Source organism: Haliotis rufescens, unplaced genomic scaffold (genome assembly GCF_023055435.1).
Source record: "Haliotis rufescens isolate VD_foot unplaced genomic scaffold, xgHalRufe1.0.p SCAF_9, whole genome shotgun sequence".
Lineage (NCBI taxonomy): Eukaryota > Metazoa > Mollusca > Gastropoda > Lepetellida > Haliotidae > Haliotis > Haliotis rufescens.
In genome coordinates, this window is record NW_025964383.1 from 14,932,715 (window position 1) to 14,946,989 (window position 14,275).

Consider the following 14,275-nt stretch of genomic DNA (forward strand, 5'->3'; position numbering starts at 1 on the left):
CATTCAGTGTATTTGATTGAAACTTGGCATTCATATGGATGCGACCATGGTGGATCTTTTGTGGGTAAACAATGTATGCTTCTTAAAGAACTTTAAACTGTTGACTCATTACATACAGAATTGCACATTTACTAGTGGTTACTTTACAGACAGCTGCTGGGGGGATATGTCATCTTTCTGATTACTCTTGTTTTCTAATGTGCCTTTTCCTGCAGAAGTCTAAATAACTCTTATACGTATAGTTGTATATCATTGTCATATGTTTGTCAATATTGAACTGAATGAAGCACTTTACAATTGTTTTTGAAATAGTCGCAACTGATATTGAAGGTCAAATTAGCTTTTAATGTCTTTCAGTAAAAAAATTCACAGTAACTGAGGAACAGCTCTCTGTAGTGTGATGAAATCTGGTACATGTCACCCTCAGAGTGAGGCATATTGTGTTTCAAACTTACATAAAGCTGGTATGCTCGTAACACGTACTTGTACCTTTACAAATAATTATATTATCATCTCACTAGGACCAAAGGCCAAAGTGAGCACACAGTCGATGAGTTGATACTTTCACTCAGAACAATCTGGTAGTCTGAACATGATATTTAAGGATATCATCATACATGTATTAGAACTGATGTTATTTCATTAAACAGCTTAACATCTAAAAAGAATTATAGATGAATTCTCCAAAAGTACATGCCCATAGATCTCAACTTTAAGGGGATATTTACAACTAAAAACGACACAGAAAATTACTACAGCTATCTGATATGCCAAGACTAACATTATTTACCAGAAATAAGACATCTTGAAAAATTGCATCCGGATACCTGCCGGATACCTTCAGCAATGTTCCATTTTCTTGGTTAGTCTCCAATATATATTTAGGTGTTTCACACTTAATTGAACAAAATGCACCTCCCAAATTGTGACATGTTTTTGGAAACTCAGAATGAGGTATCCGGTGCCGGATCCTTGGACACCCAGATTGAGGTATCCGGTGCCGGATTCCAGGTGGCATACTTTCAGGTGAGGTGTCCATGCCGGATACCACGGATCTAGTATCCGGCAAGGTATCTGCCACCGGATACCCGTACGCGTTTTGGGTAAGTGTCCGGTGGTATCCGGATACCGGAAACTGCATTTTTTTTGCTGTGATGGTTAGGTGTAAGCGGTGATTAAATAGTTATCACTAAGAAGCTGTGATATTGATAGAATATTAATAAAAGCAGCATGAAAGCATTCTCACTCATTCCAAGTATCTCAAACTGATGTGATAGGTGATCAGTGTTGTATAAAACAAGTTCCCTGAATAGGTTCACGGAGATTATATCTGTGAAGGTTACAGTAAGTGGACGACCCCAACCACCACAAAATAACATAATATGTGTTTTAATACTATGTAATCATTTACAAGTCAATATAAAAGACCTGTATATCAACTTCAGAGTCAAATGCTTCTGAAACGGATATGATGGAGGACCATGAAGCTATGGACACTGATGAAGACGAAGACTCTGATGTAGAGAGCGATGAGCAGGAAAGCACTGGCAGTGAGAGTGACAGTGAAGATGAAGACAGTGGGAGTGGGCACCAAGTGAGTACTCCCTCTGCAGAACACCCCACCCCCAGAACTCCTTCCAACGTATCACCCGTGCAGTTCCGGGGTAGTATAGGTCTTCAGCAACCCATCCTTGCCGTAAAAGGCGACTATGCTTGTCGTAAAAGGCGATTAACGGGATCGGGTAGTCAGGCTCGCTAACTTGGTTAAAGCATGTCATCGATCCCAATTGCATGGATCGATGTTCATGTTGTCAATCACTGGATTGTCTGGTCCAGACTTTATTATTTACAGACCACCGTCATATAACTGGAATATTGCTGAGTGAGGCGGAAAAGAACAAACCAACCAACATCCCAACGTATCATGTATCATGAACATTTGAGACATCTGTTGTCTGCAAAGCCGAAAGTAAAGTGATTTTACTTTTCTACATGAAACGCTTATGAAAATGCTTATTGTCAGTGTGGAAAATAAATACAGATAAAAACATGTACAGAAAAAGAATGTAACAAAATTACAGGTGTTTAAGCCACCACAGTCACTGCATGGTCCATGCAAAACCAAAATGACATTCCAAAGGGAAATTTAAGGGGACATTTCATCTGCACATGTAACAATGATTATTTGTTTATCTTTTCCTATTTAAAATCATACGTTTCTATTTTATCTTTCTATTTTATCTTTTAAAATGGATGTTGACATGAACTTGATATTTCAGCTCATAAAATTAAAATGTCTCAAGACGGCCAAAGCCATGCAACACCTCGCCGTGCGCGTGACGGTACTACAGAGGGGCAAAACTGAAGTCAAATCTGGCCAGGAACAGTTTATGGCAGAAGTGGCAGATGATACCTCTGCTGTTGACGTCTGTGTTAGAAACAACGAAGATTTGTTTCACAAATTCATTGTTGGAGGTGGAGTCATGCTGCTTAATGTTGAATGGAGCGGAAACGTTCTGTTTGCAAATGAAAAATGTTCCGCTATCACTGTTTCTCCAATCAATATCAAACAGCATGTCATTCACGAGGCGTTTGGACAAGGGGAAGCAGTTCCCATATCAAAAGCACGTACTCGTCCGGTAAAGTCATTTGTGGCCCTGAGTGGGAAGGTAGTAAAGGTAAGTATTATGTTGATGTGGTGATAGACTATCCGATGTCGCGCATTATAGCTAAAATGGATAGAATTATCATAAAATGCCCGCTTATTCTCAGAAATCTGCAGGTCACTGCAACTTGATAGCATTCCGCATTTCCCTTAAGACGTCATCCTATTTTATGTTCTGCGGCGTTGCGATTTGTAAATCAGTAACCTCGGATGTTTACAGCTACTATTTTTTGTTTATGTTTGGATTAGCTATAAAGTATGTTCATTTTAGCTATTATAACGGTAACAGTATTTTTCAGGGCATTATCCTTTACAGAGGCCCTCGGTCTATTCAACTGCCCTCCATAGTCGGGCAGTTGATAGCAGATCTTGTGTTCCTGCAAATGAAAATGTCCTGAAAAATAACGTTACTCTTATAAGAAAGTGACATAGTTTCCAAATGATATTGTAACACCCTATGGTGTTAGTGTAAACACAAATAACACAAGCGAATGATTAAATTTGGCAGTCAAAGTTTATATTTATTTATACATGATAAATTTCGATTTTGTGCCAACAATAAATATATAACTAATTAACAACGTGATGGTAAAATGATGCTCATAAATACCCCCGTTTTGATCAAATATTATTAGATCTCTATAGATTTATCAACATGGCTCAGTCTCACAAGAAGTAATATTAAGTTACGTTATTGTTTTGGAGGGCAAAATGTTATTTTGTGTAATAGAGTACCAAGAATAATCATTGCTTTCTAAAGATGGCCTAAAATGTGTGTCAATATATATACCTAGTGGTAGTGAATAATAATAATAATAATAATAATAATAATAATAATAACATTAATAATAATAACATTAATAATAATAACATTAATAATAATAACATTTTATTACCATCTTCGCCATGCTTGTAGTTTTGACAGAGGTAAATCCATGGTACGACCCAGATTATGTAGAGGGCGTCATGGAAAATGATAAATACAAAATTCTTTGGAATAGGCCCATATACAGCCTCCGACGTATCCAAGCTAACAAATCGGATCTTGTCCTTTTTGATAAATCCAGTAAAATCATTTATATTACTGAATTTTCTGTCCCTTTTGACACTAATATGATTAAAAGGATTCAGGAAAAACATGGCAAATATGCAGACCTCGGTTTCGAAATGTCACGCTCGCATCCCAAGTACCAAGTTGTCTGACTCCCCATTGTCGGTGCTTTAGGTTTGGCACCTCCCAATCTGTTGACTGACATTGGGAGAGTACCTGGGTTTGCTACCAGGAATACAGCCCTTCTGACAATCTGGGTAATGCAGTAGGCTCCAGTGTTGGGGAGTCTTCACATTCTCCGAAAAGTTCTGGGTGGGTTCGACCAGGCAGCGCTTCCTGGGAGAAGTCCCATTCGCTGTCTGGGCTGCGTGAAGATGGGGAATAACACTTTTAGAAAGCTTTACTGAGGCCTTGAATGTTGTAACCTTGATTAAACCACTTCTGTGCAAGAGTCGTATGACGCTCTTTGAAATATTGATAGAAAGAGCATGCTCGATTGTATCTCAAAAGTTGTGAAATGTAAACACCAAAGACTGGAGCTGCTGGAATATTGCTAGATATGAAGGGACAGTTGTCTGTTGAAAAGTTGAAGTCATTCCTCTTGTCATACAGTTTTGTGGAGAGTTTATTGTCACTCTGAAATTTAATGACCCGAGAAGATCTAGGGTAGAATAGGTTTTCAGCAACCCATGCTTGCCGTAAAAGGCGACTAATGCTTGTCCTAAGAGGCGATTAACGGGATCGGGTGGTCAGGCTCGCTGACTTGGTTGATGCATGTCATCGTATCCCAATTGCGTGGATCGATGTTCATGTCAATAACTGGATTGTCTGGTCCAGACTCTGAGCGCGGCGTAAAACAACAAAACAGGCAAAGCTGAATCTTTATGCACAGATCTAAATCTGAAACAGATGTGGCAGTCTCATTGGTCTCCTTTATTTCTAGTTCAGGTGGGTAATTCAGTGGAACGGAATTGGCTATTTGATCATTATTAAACGATATCAGATCATCGGTTACACCTGAAGCTTAAGTTAACCTTCTTGCCCAAATTATCTTGTTTTGATACAAACAGATCCTCAAGAAGGGGAGCACAATTGGTGCCCATGGGGATGCCTACTTCTTGCCTTAATGTCTAATAGCCAACTTTTACGTTCATGTTATCAATGAGGAAGTCCGGCATTTCACATATTGTTTTCTCAGTAAACTGCTGATAACATTGGCTTTCGTTTTTTACAATTTGTCCTGAACCTCAGAATATAGATACGTAACTGTATCTGTGTTCACCACGTTTTGTAACAAAAGCCCCATGGGTCAAGGAATTAAGTTTGTCATGTGGGATAGTGGTGTACAAAGTTGAAAAATTAAATGTTCTGACAGAATGGAACTTGGTTCCTTTCTGAGATTGCAAAAAGTCAAGCAAATCCTTTGAGTTTTTGAGAATCCACATGGTATTATTTCCGCTTGTCTCAAATACATTCTGTGATATATAAAGAAAGTCCTTCCTTGATTGTATTAAGGATTATGGTTAGTCTTTGAATCAGGGATTCGGTGGTACATTTGCTGGACCGAGCAATATCTCTCTCCTTGTAGGGATTGTTATGGAGCTTTGGAATCCAGTACAAAAGAGGAATGACCATGTCGTCAGGTTTTAGAATCACGTAAAGGGTCTTAGAACTTGAACTGTGATCGTAATGCCTAACCCTAAGGATCGTGAAGGATGTTTGATTGGAAAGGGATTCAAGGGCTAAGGACGGAGTTGGGGGTAACCTGCATGCATCCTAACCCTAACACAACTCACCCACAGGATCAAAGAGACAAGCGAGATCCGAGATCCGTGTTTTTACGTAGTAAGTGTTAAAACCGAATGTTTGTGAGGATTAATAAGATTTCGGAATTCAGTTACAACAGTAACCGTACATGTATTTGTTACATTGTTACAAATTTGTTTGGTATGATTATGTCTTATAATTATTTTAGGATGGAAGGTACAGTTACCAAATAAAATATGCTGAAATATCAATTCATTATGACCATATTTCATAATCTATTTTTTAAAGTAACCCTCCTTACATTAAAGATAACTATTTAAAGAATATAGTACTTAAAGACATTGCAACAAACCGAATAATCAGGGGGGAGACTTTATACTGAGGGGGGCGCGAAATATATCCGCCCGGGGAAGATTATATTTCAGAACAGATTTTACGGGGGAGAGTTTATACCGGGATACCGGCAGCCTGAGCCAATGAGCTCGTTTAGCTGCATTGCATTTCAAGTATATTAGAAAAATAAGTGATCATGAATCTATTACTTTGATATGAATAAAGACCACTGCGCTATCAATATTCACTCTGGCCTAATTAGATCATGTCTAACAAGTGCTTCTAGCACGAACATTCAGTTATCGATAAAAGCAGCTGTCAATAGTGAAAATGTCCCCTAAAGTTGACTCAAACCGATTACGTACAATACCATAATGTTATTTTTACTTTCATGTAAAAAATCATGGATGGACATTTGCAGACGTTTCGATCTGATATGTATGTGTAATTAATTGGTCTGTTTCAGCAATCAGTTCTAACTAAAGAATGCCGACATAGAGAGTTGCTGACACACCGTAAAATCAAACTTGAAGACCAGTCAGGTTCTGTGTATGTTCACGTCTGGGGGGACGTAGCTGTCAGCCTTCAAGCAGGGGACGCCATCAAAATCACAAGATGCAAAATACAGAAATCTGATTCTGTCGATAATCCAAAAGTGACAACCAAAAAGAAGACATGTATCAAGGTACAGTAAACTACCGTTATAGCGAACACGCTTGTAACGAACTGACGGATATAACAAACTTACTTTTTTGGTCCCGACTATTTGTTGTAGTTATGCTGTCTATATGCTTATAATGAAATACGGTTATAACGAACTAAAATTAGTAGTCCCTTTGAGTTCGTTATAACCGTTGTTTACTGTAGCATGTTTTCGTTGATTATCAAAACGTTGACCAAAACATGTAAATCGATAGGAGTCATGAGCACATTGGTTACCAAAACAAATTGTCATGGTTGCATAATGCAGACATAAATAAAGTCATTCAAACTGTGTAATAAGCAATACACCATAAACGCTAACTCATGTAAACTTGAAAATGAAATAAATGTGTGGTAATATATTTATTTTTATGAAATTTTATGTCTTGCATAATATTTAGCAACTCTTTGTGTGGTGTTTGAATGGATAATTTTCAATTTGAAAATATATTTCCTAAAAGATAGATGTTTTAGTGAAAGTATAAATTATTTTTCAGAAACTTCAAAAATCAGAATTTGAAGATATACACCTGGAATGCAGACTTGAGAGAGGGACACTACAAGGAATTAATGTTAATATCTTCCCTTCTTGCACCAAACCACTGTGTTATCATTGGAAACTTGACGATGACAATTATTGCAAATCATGCGTATGTACTATCCCGGACCCAGTCATGTATGCAACTGCTGATATCGTTATCAAACGCAGGAAAAACATCCAATCACTGACAGTCCTCTGGCCACAGCTACGTCAACTATACAGATTGTTTGGCAAAAGGATATCTTTGAGGAGTAGCGTGTCTACACTTGAAAATGAGTTTCGGCCCCTGCAGGGCAAGTCTGTCCGGTATCAGACATGTGGAAACGTCATAAAATTCAGGCTTTAAAATAAATACACTACATTATGAGTTGCCAAGTCCACATTCTGCAACACATTCCTTTAATTAAACAGCTTGGATGATATGGTATTCGAATAGGAAAATAACACTTTTGTTTTCTGATATTCGATTTATTTGGGAACATTTAGAGACTGAGTTAGTTTATGATGAGAAACTGCTCAAATAACGATAAGGTTGAGCTGGGATATGATGTAATACCTGCCATATCACAGCCTCTACATATCATGAGTGAGTGAGTGAGTGAGCAATATTCCACAAATATCACGGCGGGGGACACCAGAAATGGGCTTCACACATTGTACCCATGTCGGGAATCGAACCCGGGTCTTCGGCGTGACGAGCGAACTACATATCATGAATTGGAATATCTAAGATATAATGGTGATTGATTTTGGAATGGTTGTTTCAAACAAGCTTAGGTTTTACTCTCGCTGTTGATAAAATCTTGATATCATCACGTCACTCAGACATTTCCTATTGTTGTTGTTTCATGTGCTATTATTTTGAGGGCGGTCGGGTAGCCTAGTGGTTAAAGCGTTCGCTCGTCAGGCCGAAGACCCGGGTTCGATTCCCGACATGGGTGCAATGTGTGAAGCCCATTTCTGGTGTCCCCCGCCGTGATATTGCTGGAATATTGCTAAAAGCGGCGTAAAATCATACTCACCCACCTATCATTTTGAATCATTGTCGTCTTCTGATATGGGGGTCTAGGGGTGATATGAAGTATGATATGAAAACTCGGATATGATCATATTTTTTCATCAAATACCATAACATCAAATTGTAAGTGTATCTATTTGCAAGTGAATACAATATATTCGCCGAGCAGACGACAAACCAAGGGACGTAACTCCAATTTCTTACCACCTGAGATGATATCGATTGCCATATCAGCTCAGCAGACGGATGTAATACAGGTCTGGTTATTACATCCCCTGTGATATGACCTTCTCCATGTTGGCTCTATCGGACAATTAAAATGCCTCATATCATTGTTAGGTATATGATACATAAAGCTATCTACTAGTGGAACTTGTCGATGACATAGTAAACTGTATCATTTCAAGATGTATGTATGGCTTTTCTTGCAAGAAAAGGAGGTAATCAATTTGTTTTGCACGTTAGGTTTATATTCAATAATCCGTCCCCTATTGTTGAGGAAAGGGTCAGTGGGGATTCAAGCATCCCTACAAGGGCCTGTCTACAAACAAACTGGGTCTACTTAGATAGAAGAACATGAAAAAATCTAAAATTATTATCATCTTCTAACGTTTGTGATTTGTCTTACGAAATACATTTAAAGTATATTATTCATTTTGTCGTTGTCTAATTTCAGAGGTGATGGATGTGACGTGCTTCGAAAATACGTTATTGTATGTTTAAAATGTTTATTCATGTATGCAAAGATGCTGCTGTTTTGAATATTAATCTGTCAAGAATGAAGGCGAGACAAAAGGCTAAACGCATAATTTATCAAACAACAAATATATGCCATATATTTGAATATGAATCTATCAAGGATGGAGGCGAGATATAAGGCCCCAACCAAAATGTACAACAAAAGTTATATTGTTATGTATATAGAGGATTCATCACGAGTGTTTTTAAATATGGGAAATATCAACCGAGTCTTAGTTAATCGGTATTTGCCGAGCCTTTGGCGAGGCAAATACCGATTAACGGGACGAGGTTGATATTTCCCATATTAAAAAACACGAGTGATGAATTCTTTTTATCATTTTCACATTTTTGCTTCCCAATTAAGGAATAATTGCATTAAACATTAACATCAGCAACTTGTCGAAATCTCACGTATAGATCGTGCGTAGTGATACATGTTTTCCATAGCCGTGTAAACCAAAATAAATAACCTCCTAACTCCTTTATGGCATATTCCTTCGCTGAGAAAAAGAGTTCCTCGGATTATTTTAAACAAAATACTTGAACAGACTTTTGCAGAATAATTGAAATAATGACTCCAACATCAAAGGTATCAATGTTGCACCGGCGAAAAAAGTTCCACTTCCGGTTATCTAATTTGCATATCTTATTTGCATACTTATGTCATTGGGGTATGACATACATGTTTTTATGTCATAAGCTTATGTCATGGATAAATGCTTTAGTTAAATGATAAATTTAAATATGAATCTGCCAGGGATGGAGACGAGATAAAAGATGCCACATTTATTAGACAGCGTATATATTACTATATGCTGATGTTTGTGTTTCAAAACAAATGTACAGTATGTTTTTCACATTTCGTTTTCCAATTATTAGAGGTGATGGCTGTTACATGCTTTTAAAATCCTCATTTGTATTGTTAATCTATTTTTCTAATTCATGTATGTTAAGATGATACAGGAAACCTACTTGCAGAAACCCCATTTGAGTATGAATAGGTCAAGGGTGTATTTGACAACAGATATCTTACCATGCATATTTGAATATGAATGTGTAAAGAATGGAGGCCAGATTTAAGGCGCTATGCATCCTTTTTCAGACAACAAACGCATTAATACTTATATTTGAGTTTAAATCTATCAGAAATGGTGGAGAGATCAAAAGCGCAAGCCATGATTTATTTGACAATAGATACATGCCTATATATTTGAAAATGATAGTTCAGTATAACACGCGGGCTGTAACCAGCGGGTCAAATGTATGAAACAGAGAGATCAAAAATAGCATGGAAATCGGTTCGGTCAGGATGCTTCTGTTGACTTAAAGGAGAGCACCCATTGTAATATGAACACTGGCATGTACCCTTTGCAAAACCTGAGGCACATGGTGGTTTATATATCGAAAACTGCGTGAACAACTGTACATATATATCAGGTGATGAGACAAATAACTGAAGACGATTCTGAATAAATTTCATTCAATATTTCCATTTGTGTGTTATTTACCTCAGGCAGGTAATGTGCGATATGTTTACCTCAGACAGAGAACGTGCCACATGCTTACCTCAGACAGATAACGTGAAACATGTTTACCTCAGACAGATAACGTGAAACATGTTTACCTCAGACAGATAACGTGAAACATGTTTACCTCAGACAGATAACGTGAAACATGTTTACCTCAGACAGATAACGTGAAACATGTTTACCTCAGACAGATAACGTGAAACATGTTTACCTCAGACAGATAACGTGAAACATGTTTACCTCAGACAGATAACGTACAACATGTTCACCTCAGACAGATAACGTGAAACATGTTTACAACAGACAGGTACCGTGCAGCATGTTTACCTCAGACAGATAACGTGAAACATGTTTACCTCAGACAGATAACGTGAAACATGTTTACCTCAGACAGATAACGTACAGCATGTTTACCTCAGACAGATAACGTGAAACATGTTTACCTCAGACAGATAACGTGAAACATGTTTACCTCAGACAGATAACGTGAAATATGTTTACCTCAGACAGATAACGTACAACATGTTGACCTCAGACAGATAACGTGAAACGTGTTTACCTCAGACAGATAACGTACAACATGTTTACCTCAGACAGATAACGTACAACATGTTTACCTCAGACAGATAACGTGAAACATGATTACCTCAGATAGACAACGTGAAACATGTTTACCTCAGACAGATAACGTACAACATGTTTACCTCAGACAGATAACGTACAACATGTTTACCTCAGACAGATAACGTGAAACATGATTACCTCAGATAGACAACGTGAAACATGTTTACCTCAGACAGATAACGTACAACATGTTTACCTCAGACAGATAACGTGAAACGTGTTTACCTCAGACAGATAACGTGAAACATGTTTACCTCAGACAGATAACGTACAACATGTTTACCTCAGACAGATAACATGAAACATGATTACCTCAGATAGAAAACGTGAAACATGTTTACCTCAGGCAGGTAATGTGCGATATCCTTACCTCAGACAGAGAACGTGCCACAAGCTTACCTCAGACAGATAACGTGAAACGTGTTTACCTCAGACAGATAACGTGAAACATGTTTACCTCAGACAGATAACGTACAACATGTTTACCTCAGACAGATAACGTGAAACATGTTTACCTCAGACAGATAACGTACAACATGTTTACCTCAGACAGATAACGTGAAACGTGTTTACCTCAGACAGATAACGTGAAACATGTTTACCTCAGACAGATAACGTACAACATGTTTACCTCAGACAGATAACGTGAAACATGATTACCTCAGATAGACAACATGAAACATGTTTACCTCAGGCAGGTAACGTACAACATGTTTACCTCAGACAGATAACGTGAAACATGATTACCTCAGATAGACAACGTGAAACATTTTTACCTCAGACAGATAACGTACAACATGTTTACCTCAGACAGATAACGTGAAACGTGTTTACCTCAGACAGATAACGTGAAACATGTTTACCTCAGACAGATAACGTACAACATGTTTACCTCAGACAGATAACATGAAACATGATTACCTCAGATAGAAAACGTGAAACATGTTTACCTCAGGCAGGTAATGTGCGATATCCTTACCTCAGACAGAGAACGTGCCACAAGCTTACCTCAGACAGATAACGTGAAACGTGTTTACCTCAGACAGATAACGTGAAACATGTTTACCTCAGACAGATAACGTACAACATGTTTACCTCAGACAGATAACGTGAAACATGTTTACCTCAGACAGATAACGTACAACATGTTTACCTCAGACAGATAACGTGAAACGTGTTTACCTCAGACAGATAACGTGAAACATGTTTACCTCAGACAGATAACGTACAACATGTTTACCTCAGACAGATAACGTGAAACATGATTACCTCAGATAGACAACGTGAAACATGTTTACCTCAGGCAGGTAATGTGCGATATCTTTACCTCAGACAGAGAACGTGCCACATGCTTACCTCAGACAGATAACGTGAAACATGTTTACCTCAGACAGATAACGTACAACATGTTTACCTCAGACAGATAACGTGAAACATGTTTACCTCAGACAGATAACGTACAACATGTTTACCTCAGACAGATAACGTGAAACGTGTTTACCTCAGACAGATAACGTGAAACATGTTTACCTCAGACAGATAACGTGAAACATGTTTACCTCAGACAGAGAACGTGCCACATGCTTACCTCAGACAGATAACGTGAAACATGTTTACCTCAGACAGATAACGTGAAACATGTTTACCTCAGACAGATAACGTGAAACATGTTACCTCAGACAGATAACGTACAACATGTTTACCTCAGACAGATAACGTGAAACATGTTTACCTCAGACAGATAACGTACAACATGTTTACCTCAGACAGATAACGTGAAACGTGTTTACCTCAGACAGATAACGTACAACATGTTTACCTCAGACAGATAACGTACAACATGTTTACCTCAGACAGATAACGTGAAACATGATTACCTCAGACAGATAACGTGAAACATGTTTACCTCAGACAGAGAACGTGCCACATGCTTACCTCAGACAGATAACGTGAAACATGTTTACCTCAGACAGATAACGAGAAACATGTTTACCTCAGACAGATAACGTGAAACATGTTTACCCGAGACAGATAACGTGAAACATGTTTACCTCAGACAGATAACGTACAACATGTTTACCTCAGACAGATAACGTGCCACATGCTTACCTCAGACAGATAACGTGAAACATGTTTACCTCAGACAGATAACGTGAAACATGTTTACCTCAGACAGATAACGTGAAACATGCTTACCCGAGACAGATAACGTGAAACATGTTTACCTCAGACAGATAACGTGAAACATGTTTACCTCAGACAGATAACGTGAAACATGTTTACCTCAGACAGATAACGTGAAACATGTTTACCCGAGACAGATAACGTGAAACGTGTTTACCTCAGACAGATAACGTACAACATGTTTACCTCAGACAGATAACGTACAACATGTTTACCTCAGACAGATAACATGAAACATGATTACCTCAGATAGAAAACGTGAAACATGTTTACCTCAGGCAGGTAATGTGCGATATCCTTACCTCAGACAGAGAACGTGCCACAAGCTTACCTCAGACAGATAACGTGAAACGTGTTTACCTCAGACAGATAACGTGAAACATGTTTACCTCAGACAGATAACGTACAACATGTTTACCTCAGACAGATAACGTGAAACATGTTTACCTCAGACAGATAACGTACAACATGTTTACCTCAGACAGATAACGTGAAACGTGTTTACCTCAGACAGATAACGTGAAACATGTTTACCTCAGACAGATAACGTACAACATGTTTACCTCAGACAGATAACGTGAAACATGATTACCTCAGATAGACAACGTGAAACATGTTTACCTCAGGCAGGTAATGTGCGATATCTTTACCTCAGACAGAGAACGTGCCACATGCTTACCTCAGACAGATAACGTGAAACATGTTTACCTCAGACAGATAACGTACAACATGTTTACCTCAGACAGATAATGTGAAACATGTTTACCTCAGGCAGGTAATGTGCGATATCTTTACCTCAGACAGAGAACGTGCCACATGTTTACCTCAGACAGATAACGTGAAACATGTTTACCTCAGACAGATAACGTGAAACATGTTTACCTCAGACAGATAACGTGAAACATGTTTACCTCAGACAGAGAACGTGCCACATGCTTACCTCAGACAGATAACGTGAAACATGTTTACCTCAGACAGATAACGTGAAACATGTTTACCTCAGACAGATAACGTGAAACATGTTACCTCAGACAGATAACGTACAACATGTTTACCTCAGACAGATAACGTGAAACATGTTTACCTCAGACAGATAACGTACAACATGTTTACCTCAGAC